At 40.0% G+C, this 17,622-nt stretch overlaps 1 protein-coding gene across 1 annotated transcript in view; it reads right to left on the reverse strand.

Annotated features, from left to right (window-relative positions):
* Positions 1–17,345, reverse strand: part of NR3C1 (nuclear receptor subfamily 3 group C member 1) — a 155,739-nt gene extending 138,394 nt beyond the window's left edge. The window contains exon 1 of the mRNA XM_063811547.1: positions 17,104–17,345. The gene's annotated coding sequence lies outside the window, so the exon portion shown is untranslated. The remainder of the gene's footprint in view (positions 1–17,103) is intronic.
* Positions 17,346–17,622: the final 277 nt, after the last annotated feature.

Genomic DNA, 17,622 nt, shown 5'->3' on the forward strand with positions numbered 1-17,622 from the left:
CAATAGACATTTATTTACTTATTAGGAGCTTGAAATAGACTTGAGACTCTACCTCCTAGTAGACACATGTCTTTAGCAAGTTACTTAACTTTTCTGAATGTTAGTTTCCTTATCTGAAAAGTAAGGTTAATAATATTATCTGCTTCACGAGGTTCTTATACAGATTAAAAAAGATATTCTCTGTAAAGCATTTAGCATGGTCTCTGACATTTAATTAATGCATGGTAAAGGAACTTATTATTACGCTTTCAGAAAGTGAGATAGCCCTGTAGGCACACCCCAAGCAGAAAGTACATGTGCATACACAATACACTAACTTCCTTCAAACGAAGCCCCTTTTCTCCTTACATCATGGATTGTGAAGGGAGCACCTGTCCACTAAAAGAAAGATTCTGTAAAAGAAATCCAGGCACTGGCTGGAAATTTTCACTATATGATTTATCAGGCCCCTCCCAGCTTTGAGGTCCTATAATTCTATAAACCACACAAGTTTACATATCACTGTGGGATTTGATCCTTATGAAACCCAAGAGAACCATAGGTTTTCCACATCCAGCTGAGCATGCTCAAATAAAGACAGACATTTAAAAGCATAGACATTGATCACGTGCTCTTTAACCAGCAAAATACTACAGCCAAAAGAAACAAAAGCACAGAGAAATAAAATGATTTGTTTGAAGTCTCATTGATTTGCCAAGAAACCAGACTGAATGTGCAAGCTTTCCTAATTCCTAGTTGGGTTCTCCACACACTAAACATAGTGATATATAATCTTCAGTTGTCAATATTTACCTTTTATGAGTTTATTGCTTGTCATGTGTTAACTCATAAAGCCATTTATTTACTTATATCAGTGCCATCAAAAACCCTTTAATTTCACAATCACAGTTTGTGTAACGTAGCAGACAAAGCACTGGGCTGGGGACAAGGGACTGGGTTTTGGTTTTGGCTTTGTCCCCCTTTCTTCCTGCCCTCAACTGCATGATTTGGGCAAGTTACTTTTCCCCTTTTGGACTGTTTGCCTTTCTCTGCTTAAGTATCTGGACTTTCCCTTCCCTTCTTTCTCAACCCACACAGAAGTAATTATGTTTCTTTCATTATCTCTAACTGCAAAGTTTTTACTAGACAGCCCATATTTACTGGTCATCTGCTGAATGCCTCTGTGCAGTGAGCTGGAGATAGAGGTAAATAAGGTATGGCCCCTGCCCTCAGGGCTTTCCCAGTTAAGAGGGCACAGGGTGTGAAGGGGCACAGGTCAGAAGGTGAAGGCAGGGGTCAGGGAAGGCTCCTGGAGGAGGCAGAATGAGACTTAAAGGGTAAACAGTTGGTGCTGGGTGGCAGGCAGGTAGACAAGCTCCAGTGATGACACAGATTATGCTGAAAGGAAGAATAGTGTTAACAGAACTGGCTTGGACGAGGGCAGAACTAGAAAGAATCCAGACTCTGACACTCCAAGTTGTGTGACCTTGACCTAGTTACCTCTGTTTCCTCATCTACTAAGTAGGCATAACGATCGGGTTTCCTCTTAAGGCTGTTGTCACAATTCAATGAGATTACATTTGCTAATTTTAGTGCAGTATTTGGCATTACTATAGGTCAAATATCCCTAATCCCAAATTCTGAAATCGGAAATGCTCCAAAATCCAAAGCTTTTTGAGTGCTATCATGATGCTCAAAGGAAATGCTCATTGGAACATTTCAGATTTTGGATTTTTGGATTAGGGATGCTCTACCTGTATGTATTCTGCAAATATTTCAAAATCTGAAAATATCTGAAATCCAAAACCCTTCCTGTCGGAAGCATTTTGGATAAGGGATATTCAATCTATATTACTACCAATTTATTTTCACCAACAACATGCTGTTATACCTGTTCTCTTGTCCCCTCTTTCTCTTCCAAGGACACGGGCATATTCATACCCTGCTATCAAATATATTTTGTTTATAAATATTTTCAGTAACACACTGAAATACTTATTTGAAGCACTATGATAAAAGAAAAGTGGCATTCCATGCAATACTTTGGGGAGTATCGGGGAACCTGCCCCGATAGTCACGTAGGTTCTTTTCTATTTTCCCTAAGCGTCAGCCAGTTTGAGAAATAAAGGGACAGAGTTCAAAAGAGAGAAATTTTAAAGCTGGGTGTCTGGGGGAGACATCACATGTTGGTAGGTTCCGTGATGCCCCACAAGCCGCAAAACCAGCAAGTTTTTATTAGGGACTTTCAAAAGGGGAGGGAATGTACGAATAGGTGTGGGTCACAGAGATCACGTGCTTCACAAGGTAATAGAATATCACAAGGCAAATGGAGGCAGGGTGAAATCACAGGACCGCAGGACGGGGGTGAAATTAAAATTGCTAACAAAGTTTTGGGCACCATTGTCTTTGATAACATCTTATCAGGAGACAGGGTTTGAGAGCAACTGGTCTGACCAAAATATATTAGGCAGGAATTTCCTCTTCCTAATAAGCCTGGGAGCACTATGGGAGACTGGGGTTTATTTCATCCCTACAGTTTCAACCATAGAAGACAGCCACACCCTCAGGGGTGTATTCTCTTTCTCAGGGATGTTCCTTGCTGAGAAAAAGAATTCAGCGATATTTCTCCCATTTGCTTTTGAAAGAAGAGAAATATGGCTCTGTTCCCCCTGGCTCACCAGCGGTCAGAGTTTAAGGTTATCTCTCTTATTACCTGAACAATTGCTGTTATCCTGTTCTTTTTTCAAGGTGCCCAGATTTCATATTGTTCAAACACACATGCTCTACAATTTGTGCAGTTAACACAATTATCACAGGGTCCTGAGGCGACATACATCCTCCTCAGCTTACGAGATGACAGGATTAAGAGATTAAAGTAAAGACAGGTATAGGAAATCACAAGGGTATTGATTGGGGAAGTGATAAGTGTCCATGAAATCTTCACAATTTGTGTTTAGAGATTGCAGTGAAGACAGGCATAGGAAATTATAGAAGTATTAATTTGGGGAACTAATAAATGTCCATGAAATCTTCACAATCCACATTCTTCTGCCATGGCTTCAGCTGGTCCCTCCGTTTGGGGTCCCTGACTTCCCGCAACAGGGGAGATCATAGACACGCTATTAATTATAATGGTTTTCCCTAGACCACTAGTTTTCAACTGGGTGATTTTGGCCCTAGGGGATATTTGGAAATTCCTGGAGACATTTTTGGTTGTCACAGATGGAAAGGGAGAATCTTATTGGCATCTAGTGGGTAGAAGCCAGGGATCCTGCTAAACATCCTGCAATGCATAGCACAGCCCCCCACAACAAAGAATTACCCGGCCCAAAATGTCAATAGTGCCGAGGCTGAGAAACCCTGCCCTAGATGTAACCCAGTCACTGCTTCTTTTCAACAATCATTGGGAAACACGGTAAAACCATGTTTCTTAAGATCCTAAATTCAGCTGCAAAAGTGTATCCTTTGGATATTTTACACATTTTAACATCTCCTTTGAAAACAAAGTCCTTCAGAGAACCTGGTGGAATCATTCAAACTTTTTTTGCTACAAAGATAATGGAAATTATTTTATTTTATCATTTTTCTCCTATATGTATAATTCAGGACAAATTCTTCTTTTTTTATGTGGTAATTTTAATGAAATTCACCAAAAAAGATACTTGATTAACCCTAGTTTGGGAGTCTTTTCCAGAGCAGAGAAAATTCTGGAAACTTGCAACAGTGTGGGCTTTTCTCCACCATCACGGGGGATACAAATGGCTAGCTACCAATGATGGCTCCTGTAGCCTCTGGAGGAGAGTGCTAAGTGTCACCTTTGAGTTCCCATAGTCTTCCTAACACTCCTGCCAAAGTGGGGCCAACAACAGGGGGCTCAGAAGGGCTTGCATGTTTTTACTATCCTTCATCCCTTATTTTCTTTCTTCTAGAAGCAACATAGTGATTAAGAGTGTGGGCTCCGGGTTTGAATCTGGTTCTGCTGCTTGTTAGCTACAGTGACCTTGATAAACTCCTTAACCTCTGTGTGCTTCAGAGTCCTTCCCTGTAAAATGGGGGGAAACAATAGTACCTACCTCACAGGATTGTTATGAGGACTAAGTGAGTTCTCATGGGTAGAGCACTTAAAACATAGCCTGGCACATGGGTGTGGAGGCTCACACCTGTAATCCCAGCACTTTGTGAGGCTGAGGTGGGCACATCACTTGAGGTCTGGAATTGAAGATCAGCCTGGCCAACATAGCAAAACCCCATCTCTACTAAACGTGCCTGTAATTTCAGCCACTTGGGAGGCTGAGGCAGGATAATCACTTGACCCCAGGAGGCAGAAGTTGCAGTGAGCCAAGCTCACACCACTGCACTCCAGCCTGGGTGACAGAGTGAGACTCTATCTCAAAAAAAAAAAGGACATAGCCTGGCACATAATAAGCAGCAAATAAATGTGAGTTGTTTCTCTTACTTTTTATTCTTACTTGCTTTTGTGGACACACTGAAGTAGGCTTTAGGTATGATATGGACTTGGTGGAAGTTACATGTCATTGCAGAGTATGGAACACAGTCACAGCCAGGGCCAGCTGGGGCCAAGGTAGGGAGTGGCTGAAGCGGTGTTCACTGCTTCATCAGGTCTGCCTCTTTTTTAGCCTAGCAATATCTTGTGTTTTCCCTTCTCCATGATCTTTACTAATACCCAGTTTTCTCTTACTTTCCCTGGCTTTTCCTCCCAAGTATGACATCTCACCAAGCTCTCCCCATCTTTACCTTCCATAGAGTTTTATTTGGCTATTTCTTGAAGCATTGATTTTCATCTGAGTTGCCCATCAGATCATTTGGGAATTTGTTTAAAGTATAGATATCTGGGCCCTGCCTCCCAACGATCGTCCCAAGTATCTTGATTTTAGTGTTTATTTGAGAGACAGTATGGCATAGTATTTAAGAACATGACCAAAGAGCCAGGCTGCCTAGGCTACGGGTTCGTTGTATGACCTTGAGAAAATTATTTAACTCTCTGTTTCTCACTGTTCTTATCTGTAAAATGGGGGTGCTATGTTCTGAATGTCTGTGTCCTTTCCAAATTCCTGTTGAAATCCTAACCCCACGGTGATGGCATTAGGAGGTGGAACCTTTGGGAGGTGATTTGGTCATGAGGGCGGAGCCCTCATGAATGGGATTAGTGCCCATATAAAAGAGGCCTCAGGGAGCTTCTTTACCCCTTCCCACCATGTGAGGACAAAGCAAGAAGAGAAGATGGCTGTCCATTTGTAAACCAGGAAGCAGGTCCTCACCAGATAACAGTTCTGTCAGTGCCTTGATCATGGACTTCCCAGTCACTAGAACTAAGAGAAATAAATTTCTATTGTTTATAAGCCACGCAGTCTATGGGATTCTGTTATAGCATCCTGAACAAACTGAAAGTAAGAGTGCTTATCTCATAAGGTTGTAAGAATAAATGAGATGCCCCTTAAAACAGTGCCTGGAATGACTTTTGTCTTTCTGGTTCATTTTCCCTTCTCTCTTACTTTCTCACCTGGCCTTTCTTTCTTCATTACTTTCTTCTCTCCCTCCAACACATATATATTGTTTTATTCTAGTGGTTTCATACTTGCAGGCCTTAGATTTAGGTTTTTAATCCAATTTGATTTGATTTTTGTATATGGCAAGAGATGACATTGGTCTGGCCAAATATTTTTTGAATAAGACATCAAAAGCACAGTCAACCAATGCAAAAGTGGACAAATGAGATCACCTCAAGCTAAAAGGCTTCTGCACAGCAAAGGAAACCATCAACAAAGTGAAGAGACAACTCACAGAATAGAATAAAATATCTGGAAGCTACCTATCTGATAAGGGATTAATAAACAGAATATATAAGTTGTGTAAACAACTCAATAGGAAAAAATAATTTGATTTAAAAATGGTCAAAAGATCTGAATAGATGACATACGAATGGCCAAAAATACTCAACATCCTTAATCATCAGAGAAATATAAGTCTAAACTACAATGAGATATCATCTCATCCCAGTGAAAATTGCTTCTATCAAAAAGACAGGAATTACGGATGCTCTCAAAAGTGTGGAGAAAGGGGAACCCTCATACACTGTTGGTGGGAACGTAAATTAGTACAGCCACTATGGAGAACAGTATGAAGGTTCCTAAAAACAACAACAACAACAAAATAGAGCTACCATATTACCCAGCAATCCCACTGCTGGATATATACCCAAAAGAAAGAAAATCAGTATATCGAAGAGATATCTGCACTCCCATGTTTACTGCAGCGCTATTCACAATAGCCAAGGTATGGAATCAACCTAAGTGTCCACCAACAGATGAATAAAGAAAATGTTGTACATATACACAATGAAATGTTATTCAGCCATAAAAAAGAATGAAATTATGTCTCTTTCATCAACATGGATGGAACTGGAGGACATTATGCAAGAGAAATAAGCCAGGCACAGAAAGACAAATATCACATTTCTTGCTCATATGTGGGAACTCAGAGAGAGAAAGAATAGAATGATGGTTACTAGGGTCTGGGAAGGGTAGTGGGGAGGGGGGATAAAGAGGGGGTGTTTAATCGCATATTCTCACTCATAGGTGGGAATTGAACAATGAGAACACATGGACACAGGAAGGGGAACATCACACTCTGGGGACTGTTGTGGGGTGTGGGGAGGGGGGAGGGGGGAGGGATAGCATTGGGAGATATACCTAATGCTAGATGACGAGTTAATGGGTGCAGCGCACCACCATGGCACATGTATACATATGTAACTAACCTGCACATTGTGCACATGTACCCTAAAACTTATAGTATAATAATAATAAATAAAATAAAAAAAAAAGAGGGGGTGTTTAATGGATACGAAAATGCAGTCAGATATGAGGAATAAGATCTAGTGTTCAGTAGACAACAGGGTGACTACAGTTAACAAAAATTTATTGTATATTTCAAAATAACTAAGAGTGGAATTGCAATGCTTCTAACACAAATACATTACAAATGCTTGAGGTGACGGATATCCCAGTTACCCTGATTTGATCATTATATGGTGTATGCTTGTATCAAAATGTCACATGTACCCTTTACATATCTGTAACTCTTATGTATCCATAATAATTAAAAATAAAAACTTTTTAAAAGAAAAAAAACCCTATATACTTATGGTCTTAAGCATGGCTTTGGGACCCAGCAATGAATTAGATGTAATTCTAGCCTTATATGGCATTATAGTCTAATTAGTGGAAAATAGACACATAAACAAATAAAGATATGTATGTGTACAATGTATGAATGAGAGAGTTACTGATTTTCTTAGAAAAGAGAAGGGAGAGATGAAAGGCTCCAAAGGGGAAATGAACATGGCATTGAGTGTTAGAATAGAGATGAAATCAATCCATTCCATGCAACAAACATTTTCAAAAGCACCTACTACATACCAAGCACAGGTCTCAGTGCCTTTCTGAAATTGTCCTCCTTTAGAGAGTGGCAGCTTCATTTTTAACTTGATGTTTAAAAAAAATACTTAACTCAAAATAGCAAAACAATCTATAAAAAAAGGCAAAGTTCGAGGACTCACAAAACGTACTACTACTTACATACTACAAAGCTGCAGTAATCAAGACAGTGTAGTACTGGCATGAGGATAGGCATTCAGATCAGTCGGGTAGAATTGAGAGTCCAGAAACCCATATGCCTACAGTCAACTGATTTTTTACAAGAATACCAAGACCATTCAATGAGGAAACAATCACCTATTCAACAAATCGCATTGGGACAACTGGATAGCTACATGCAAAAGAATATTTAAAAAATTAACTCAAAATGGATTAAAAACTTAAATGTAAAAGCTAAAATTATAAAACTTAGAAGAAAGCATGTATGTACATCAGAATCTCGGATTAGTCAATGGTTTGTTAGTTACGATACCAAAAGCACAAGAAAAAAATAGTCAAACTGGACTTCATCACAATGAAAAACTATTCTGCTTCAAAAGACGTTGTGAAGAAAATAAAAAGACAACCCACAGAATGGTTGAAATTGTAGACAATGTACAGAAATGGTAGAATTTGCAAGTCATATATCCAGTAAAGGTCTAGATCTAGAATATATAAAGAACTTTTATATTTCAACAATAAAAAGACAACCAACATTTCAAAAAAAGGCAAATGACCTGATAGTTCTCTAAAGAAGATGTGCAACTAGCCAATAAGCACATAAAAGATGCACAATATCATTATTCATTACAGAAATGCAAATTGAAAATACAGGAGATACCACTTCATACCCACTAGGACAGCAATAATTGTTTTTTAAAAAAAGGAAAATAAATGTTGGTGAAGATGTGGAGAAAGTGGAACTCTCATACATTGCCAGTGAAATTATAAAATGGTTCAGACACTGTGGAAAACATATTGGCAGTTTTCTCAAAAAGGTAAACATAGAGTTACTATACGACCCAGCAATTCAACTCCTAGGAATTTACCCAGGAGAAATAACATGTCTGCCCAAAAACTTGTACATGAACGTTCATAACAACATTATTCATAATAGCTAATAAGTGACAACAGCCTAAATGATCAGCTCATGAGTGGATAAACAAATATGGTAGATTCAGAGGACAAAATGTTATTCAGCCATAACAGGAAATGAAGTGTGGATCGATGCATGCTACAACATGGAGAAACCTTTAATACAGTATGTTGAGTGGAAGGTGCCAGACACAAAAGACTACATATTGTGTGATTCCATTTATATGCAATGTTCACGGTAGGCAAATCCATAGAGACAGAAAAATAATTAATCAGTGGTCGCCAGGGGGCTAGGGAAAAGGGAATGGGGAGTGACTACTAATAGAACCAGAGTTTATTGTTGGTGTGATGGATATGCTTTGAAATTTGATAGCGGGGATGGTTGTACAAAATTAAGAACATACTCAAACTCACTGAATTGTACTTTTTAAAATGGTAAAGTTTATGTCATGTGAATTACATGTCAATAGTCATAACAAAAATTATTAACCAACATATGCTCCCTATTTTCTTTGGAATGTTGATACATTGATACAAATCAGCTAAAATAATAAAGCATGAGTTATGCCATTAATATTCGTTTTACAAAAACACGTGTTTTGCATTCTAGTCGAAAAGTTAAAGTTTATTCAGATTATGATCAGGAGTAGGCAGAGGCCAAGGGAAGGCCAAGCTTAAAGGACTTAGTTGTCAAGACTCCTTTGACTAATTTTTAAACTCCCACATGATAATTCATCTGCTCAGCAAAGCTTCGCTTTGAAAAAACAATTTTTATTAAAACGTTACGGTACAAAAATTAGTGGGTCAAATCCTGTCTCATAGGTACAAATTAGTCATTTTGAAATATGTACGAATTCTTGTGATGCACAGAACAGCTGTTTGGCTGATGCTGACCTGTGAGGCTCTGATGTGCTACTGCAGCCTTTCAGTGTGTCTCCTGGTGAAGAGTCCACCAACAGTATCTGCTCCCTTTTTCTTAAACGTGCTTTTACGAAGTTTATCCCTTGGGAGGACCACCCATGTGAGTGGATGTCAGATTTGCTCATATCATAAGTCCATAAATCATAGAGACTTAACCTTGTTTATTAAAGCAGGTCTTTTTCTTCATTTCTGTTCCTTTTGAAGAGTTCAAAAGCTAAAACACTAGCCCCAATGAACTCCCCATCACATCTTAGCAAGCCTAATATTTCTAATTCTAGAGGAAGAACCCCAGTCTGCACTATAAGTAAGAAATAGCATTTTCATTATTTTGTGTGACAAACTGTGTTCTTACTGACCATTTCACTCCAGATATAGCTTAGTATTTTTTTTTTCATAGAGATTTCAGGAAACGATAGCATAGTTTTCTAATAGTGAAAATATAAATACAGATTCTGAAGCAGTCTGTGGTCTTAGTATGTGGGAATGATTAGTCATATTGGGGACTGCCCTGATAGTAGGGTGGGCTGGGGGAATTACCCTGAGAGGTTAATTATGAAATTCATATAAAATGGATGAAAAGTCATCTTAATGGATAGAATGACAAATAAGGCAAGAAGAAGAGGGGAAAGATAGTTGGCAAAACAAACCTCAGCAGTGCCTCTTCCAGCACCATCTAGGAAATTATAGGATTTGGGAATTCCTATCCTAGTGGGAAGGCCATAGCCAGTGTTGTAAACAAACATGGAGGACCTGCTAGCATTACCGTTCTTCTGCAAGATGGCTGCATCAGGCCCCATTAACCTGATAACATTAAAATCAGATTTTTCTGCCTTCTTTTCCCCCATGGATTCAATGTCCACTAGCAACCTTCTGAACATGTCTCCTATGAGACACTATGTTGTAGTGGCTAGGTATCCACACTCTGCTTTACATTGTGTGGGTTCAAATCTCATCTCTACCACTCACTAGCATTGTGATCTTATAAGTTTATAACCTCTGACTTTATCTATAAGAGGGTTTTAACCACAATTCCTACCGATAGACTTGTGAGGTCATCACGGAAAATGCTTGACACTGTGCCTGGCACAATGTTATTGTTAATAAATGCTAACCATTATGGTCATTGTTATTCTAATATAAGTATGTCTATGAAAATAGAATGGGCTTCTCACATGTGGCAATTATGTTTTTCATTAAAAATTACTAAAATGGGCTTTTTGACTTAATATGTTAATCACCTGAACTTAGTGTAAGTCTTATAGGACTTACAAGAAAAGAGGACTTACAGGCTAATAGATTCAGGTTTCTGATCCTGCCAAGCCAAGGTCATGGCAAATCCACCAAGGCCACAAAAATGCCATCTTGTGAAGCCCCTTGGGGTCTGCCTCCTGGTCTTTCCCTGAAAATGCCATCTCATTCAGGAGCTTGCTTTCAATTTCCTTAAGAGGAGATTCTACAGAGGAAGTAACAAAATGGGATCAATGGTTCACATGGTGAGTGAATGCTGAAATACTGATCTGCTGAGGACTGAGCTTCTGTAATTCAGGTCATACCCTTTTCTAAAACCCTTCAAAGGCTTCCCTTCTGCTTTTAGGATAAAATCCAAACTTTGTGCTAGAGTTCCACAAGGTCTTTCCTCCCTGACTCCTTCTGCCTTTCCAACCACGTTCTACAATTCTCTCTTGCCTTACCATGCTCTAGTTCAAGGGCTGGCAAACTATAGGAAAGTTTGGTAACGTTTTATTGGAACACAGCACATCCCTTTGTTTAAGTATTGCCTATGGCTGCTTTCACACTGCAATGGCAGGCTTGGGTGGTTGAGACAGACACCATATGGCTCCACTGTAATTGTATGGTAACATTTAACTGTATAGGACTTGGGAAGTTAGGTCTAGCTGTGAGTCCAAGAAAAGGAAATGATTTTGTTCATCAGCCAACAATTTTTGCTATAAAAGCAAAGCGATGTGAGTGGGGGCCCTAAAAATCCCCACTGTTTTCGCCATTCTGACTACCACCCACTCCCCACCAAAGGTCCCTGGGGCACACCCTGCAGACCTTATTACTTTAGGGCACACATTTTGAAAAGGGCTGACTTTGCTAATTTGACTTGGCATTTTGATTAAAGTTACTTTCATATTTTGATTAAAGTTATAACTGCATGATACAGGCATACTCTTATCACCAGTGCTTTAAGAACATGAAACGGGAAGCTGATGACTTCTAAACCATTTCACATTGAGTCTAAATTCACTGCTTAATAATAAGTAACAATGATAATAATAGTAACAGATGTGTACCACTCACATATACCACCATCTTATCTCATCCGCACTTATGGTAAGTGCTTCTGTTATTCATTTTATAGATGAGGAAACTAAGGAGAAGAGAAGTTAAGTAACTTGCCCAGGTTACACAATAGGAAGTAATGAATAATGGATCCAGGATTTAAAGCCAGTAGTCTGACCACTGAGCACAATTAATTAATTTTAACTACAAAATCTCACCATATGGTTAAATGAATACCTCATTCTTGTGTAGTAGTTTACAGTTACAAATTGGTGAGTATCCTCATTTTCCATATTAGAAACAAAGGCATGAAAATGTTAAGAGATTTGGCAAGGTTATGTAGCCATTTTTCAGGCAAAAGAATATTAGGAACTTGGTCTTTGGATTCTCCCGCTCACAAACAAAATCTAAACTTGAACTGTATGCAACTATCTCTGCTATGGCAGTCATGCACCTAGAACCTGGTGGGCACTAAATCAGAATAAACTATCTGGATGGCATTTTAGCTACAACATATCCAAAATAAAAAGAGCCAAATATTTATAAAGAAAATGAGACGCAATGTAACAATAATAAAAGTTGGAAATGACCTTAATATTAACTAGTAGAAGAATGGTTAAATTAATTATATTGCATCCATAAGATGATGCCATCAAAAATCATGGTTTTTGGTCTGGTGCGGTGGCTTATGCCTGTAATTCCAGCACTTTGGGAGGCCGAGGTGGGCAGATCACCTGAGGTCAGGAGTTCAAGACCAGCCTGGCCAACATGGTGAAACCCCATCTCTACTAAAAATACAAAAAAATTAGATGGGCATGGTGGCAGGGGCCTGTAATCCCTGTTACTCGGGAGGCTGAGGCAGGAGAATTGCTTGAGCCTGGGAGGTGGAGGTTGCAGTAAGCCAAGATTGCACCACTGCACTCCAGCCTGGGTGAGAGAGTGAGACTCCATCTCCAAAAAAAAAAAAAAGAAAAGAAAAGAAAAAGAAAAAGAACAAAAAATCATGGTTTTCTAATAATATGGGGGAATGCTCACAATAAAAATAATAAGCATATATGTTTGTGTATATATAAAAATACATATACACACATACATATTAACTTTATTTTAAAATATCTTTATGAATTTCATGCTTTTATATTAGATTATGTTTTCAAACTCTATTAATGTGTACTGAATAACTTCACAGGAATTGTATTAAAATATTTACCATGGATATCTCTGGATGTGAGATGATGGTAGATTTTCTTCTACATATTTTTCTGTACTTTTTTACTTTCTCCAGTGAAGATATATTACTTTTATGAGTAGGAAAGTTTCACGGTACGTGTTGTTATATAGACTGAATGTTTGTGTCTCCCCAAAATTCATACGTTGAAATCCTAACCCCCAATATGATGGTATTAGGAGGTAGGGCCTTTGTAAGTAATTAGGTCATGAACGTGGAGCCCTATGAATGGGATTAGTGCCCTTATAAAAGAGTCTCGGAGGAGCTCTCTCACCCTTTCAGCCTCTTGAGGACAGTGAGAAGACAGCGGGCTATGAACTAGGATGCAGGCCTTTACCAGACACTGGATCTGTCAGTGCCTTGATCTTGGACTTCACAGCCTCCAGACTGTGAGAAATAAATGTTTGTTGTTTAAGCCACCAAATCTATGGTATTTTTACTGTAGCATCCTGAGCACACTAAGACACATGTTATTTTAAGGAAAGATGCTAATACCCTGCCCTTCACAGCCTGCCTCCTCAGCAAGTTCCCACCGTGTTTAGGGGTGTTGAGCCTTCACTGCAACCACTAAAAACACAGCCCCACATTATAAGTAATTCTGCTTAGGAACTTCCAGTTGACCATCAGTACCAAATAAACGTATCTTGAATTCAGTCATCTATATAAATGTTGTTTATGTAGAGATGTGGGAGGAGAGAGGAGAAGGTTATGATCTCTTTGTGGTTTCATGGGATGTACTGTTTGGTCCCTTTCTGGGGCCACAGGGGTACAGGTTCAGACATGGTTTAGGATACCAGGGTTCCGGGACTGGGTAAGAAATGTGGCTCAGGAGCTTCTGGGGAGAGAGATGGGCCACACCCTTCCCCAGTGCATTCATTTTTCAATAGGGCTTAGGAACTTTCAGAGAAAGGACTGAAATCCTGCCCACCAATGCACTGCAAACCTATGTCTGAGAAAGTAGGGTGTTCCCAGATGGAGAACAGATTATAGAGAAGAACAAATGCTTCCACTGAAGAACTAAACTGGCACTACAATTCCAATAAGAAAAATTGGTGTTATGCATGTTCTCTCTCATAAGTGGGAGTTGAACAATGAGAACATGTGGACACAGGGAGGGGAACATCACATACCCGGGCCTGTCAGGGGGTGGGGGGTAAGGGGAGGGAGAGCATCAGGACAAATACCTAATGCATGCGAGGCTTAAAACCTAGGTGGTGGGTTGATAGGTGCAGCAAACCACCATGACACATGCATACCTGTGTAACAAACCGGCACGTTCTGCACATGTATCCCAGAACTTAAAGTAAAATAAAATAAAATAAAATAGAAAAAGAAAAGTTGGTGTTAGCAGAGAGTGGGGGTTATAGGTAGTTTCCCAGCTGACATCAAAACTTGCCTGTACACAGCCACCCTAGGGGCACTTTTGTAGCCTTGGAGAAAGGTGCAGTGGGTTGATTTGGAAGAATAATAACTCTGTAAAAGGTAGTAACACTATGGTTTAATCAGCTTTGCAGTGGGGCCCCTGGATGAGTGGACTATAACAATTACTACAGCAATTACATCCTCTGGCTTTGAATGACATTTATATGGGTTTGGGAACAGAGATGACTCTCCCTGAGGGGGTGGTGGTAGATGCAAAGCTGACAGGAGCGGAGTTTCAACCTTGGTGGGGGTGGAGGAGCAGAATATGTGTACGACTATCAGGGTTGGCAGTAAAAACTGCCTTGCTTGGCTCAGCATGTCTCCAGTGAGGAAGCCCTGTCATGAGCCACTAGAATACCTGGGACTGGGGGCATCTACAGTGCCAGCCTAGCTGAATGTAGCACCAAGTGTGTTCATCTCACTTTGCTGAGTGGGAGGTGACACTGGACCAGTGATCTGAATCGCTGAATTATACATTTAAAATATGTAATGCACTAGGTTAAAAGTGCTATAAAGAAATAAGGTCATAACAAGGTAGTAAGGCATCTAGCATATATTCCAAATTCACAAACGTTGGTCCTGCAGGATTTCCAGGTGATGGTGACTGTGGTGGCAACGGGGATGGGGACAGATTTCTAGTCCTGAGGGGCATCTTTGTGGAAACATCAGAGCCTTGGTCCATGGATTCCTGCCATAGTGGGGACAGAAGTGAACTATTTCTGGCTGCACGTCAGCACCCTTAGGCATTTCCAGAAATATTTAAGGGAAAGACACTCTTTAAAAGGCTGAGGTAAAGCAGGGACACTCACAATTGGTGAAGTGTGAGATGCTCGGGATGAGTTTGTTTAAACAAAGTAAGCCAAAGGGGCTATTAAAGCGTACAGTTCCCCATGAATTCAATGTTTTTCTTTAAGCAACTCAACTTCTGTGGCTACTTGTTATAACTATTTCAAGGAGCTGCCCTTGGAAGCCTTAGTTTTTATGAGGTGTAAGAAAAACCATGACTCAGGTAAATCTGTCAACATTTTCCCATAGAAAGTTTATCTTTAGAGGCTCCTCCCACCGGGATCCTCTCCATCTGTCCACAGCCTACTGAGTAACCCACCGACTATTGCGTTCTCTGCCCCACGTTCATTCGTTCCTTTTCCCTATTCAAACTTCAACTAGCTCTAATGGCAGAAAAGTGATCTGATATATAACGTCACCTAAAAGGACAAATGACTGACAGTAGCTCGATTTAGTTTCCATTTTAAAGGAGGATGTTTGGAGTCCACAACGCCTTAATGGAAAGGAATTGGGCTAATTGTGTAATTCTTTCAACAAGGCAGGTCATTGGTGGGAGGCTTTTGGGCAGGGGAGCTTCCTGGAATCTGTTAATGATATACCCCAAAGGCAACTCAACTGACTCATGAAGTTAACTCTGATGGTGCTGATGATGTTACTAAGAAGCCCTAAGCCTGTGCTGCCTAAAGTTCACAGTTTTATTTAACATATTCTTTTGAGCTAGGCAGAGAAGAAATGACCATCTCTCATTAACAGCAAGGATACTGAGGACTGGAGATCACCCCCATTTGCCCAAGTGTCTCAGCTAGTAGCTGATGGAACCAGCACTAAATATATATATATATAATTTATTTATTTAAATTATATATATATTTAAATTATATATATATATATTTAATTTCATCTTGTGTGGGCAAATAAAGGCAGAATGTCCAAGACAAGGTTGTTTACCTTGGCTGTTATTGGCACCTTGGAATAATATTAAGCTGTAAGGGGCTTAAGATCAGCTAAATTACCTGATCTGTAAGCCTCTCTCTTTTTCTCATACCCCATGTCCAATCCTCCAGCAACTCCTGCAGGCTTCACATTCAAAATAAACACTTTCCACCATTCCACTGCTCCCCTCCATCTGAGGCCTTACCTCTCTCATGTAGATGGTTGTGGCAGCTTCCTGACTGCTCTCCTTCCTTCCACACTTGCCCATCTACAGTTAATTCTTCATACACCAGCCAGAGGGATCCTGTTCAAACCTAAGGCAGGTCAGGGCGGTCCTTTGCTTGGAACCTTCAGCAGTTCCTCCCTGCACACAGAGTCAAAGCCCAGTCTGCACCTGGCTCCTGGCTGCCTTGATGGCCTCAGCTCCAGTTCTCTTTGCTCCAGTCAGACTGTCTTTCCTTTTCCTCAAACTTGCCACACACCTTCCTACCTCAGGGCCTTTCTACTGGCTATTTCCGCCCTGCCCCTCGAGTCTTCCAGATATTCACATAACTGGCCTCTTTACTTTATTCAGACCCCTGATCAAATGTCACCTCCTCAGAGAAGCCCCTCCGCCACTATCACTCTCTAGCCTCTCATTGTGTTTTAGCTCTCCTTATAGCACTTTTTACCTAACACATTATATATATTTTAAAACGCGTTGTCTCGTTCTCCTTTCTAGTTGGAAGCTCCATGTCAGTTTTGTTTTGTTCCCTGCTGTATCTTCATTGCCTACAATAGCACTTGGCACATACTTGCTGAATAAATGAAACTGAGAAATTCAGAGCAAACTATTTCTTTTTAGATAAAGCCCACAAAAATGTTTTCTTCCTGTTCAGTTTAAACTATCCAGCACACAACATCAGCCTTGTGATTGTCTTTTTTTCTGATGCTCTGACCTCTGAGTGACCTTTAACAAGTAACTTTGTTAGAACTCACTTTACCCAGCTATAGAATGGGAATAAAAATATAACCTACCTTCCTTCTCAGACACTTTAATGAAGCAAAGTCTTCTTTGTTCTTTGAGGAAAGGAGCCAGGCAGATGAAAATTCCTGTTATTAAGGTACAACTAAAGCCCGAGGAGGGTAGGAGCTGCATTTTGTTCCTCCCCATTCTCGCACAGAGAAGGCACTCATTAAGTGCTTATCAAAGTTAATATCTGTGGCACACAAACTGCACCTGCCTCTGCAGCAGTCGTCACAGAAGCTGGCCCCTTTCCTGGGCTAACTGCTCTGAGAGCACCAGAATGAAATCTGACTTAGATATGACGCAGATTCCTTTTTTCAGAAGAAGCCAGCTACACAACTCTTGATGAACAAATAGCTACCAACGATGAGCACAAACCAGAGAATTTCAGAAGTGAAGAAAATTTCAGATCAGAAGATCCTGTCTCTCGGGTGTAACTTGTTTTTTGGAGAGACCCTGACTAATACAGTGACTCTCTTAATTATGGTGAATTTCCTAGTTCAGCTCAGAGCCACTGATTCAGCAGATAT

The sequence above is a fragment of the Pan troglodytes genome, chromosome 4 (genome assembly GCF_028858775.2).
Source record: "Pan troglodytes isolate AG18354 chromosome 4, NHGRI_mPanTro3-v2.0_pri, whole genome shotgun sequence".
Classification (NCBI taxonomy): Eukaryota; Metazoa; Chordata; class Mammalia; order Primates; family Hominidae; genus Pan; species Pan troglodytes.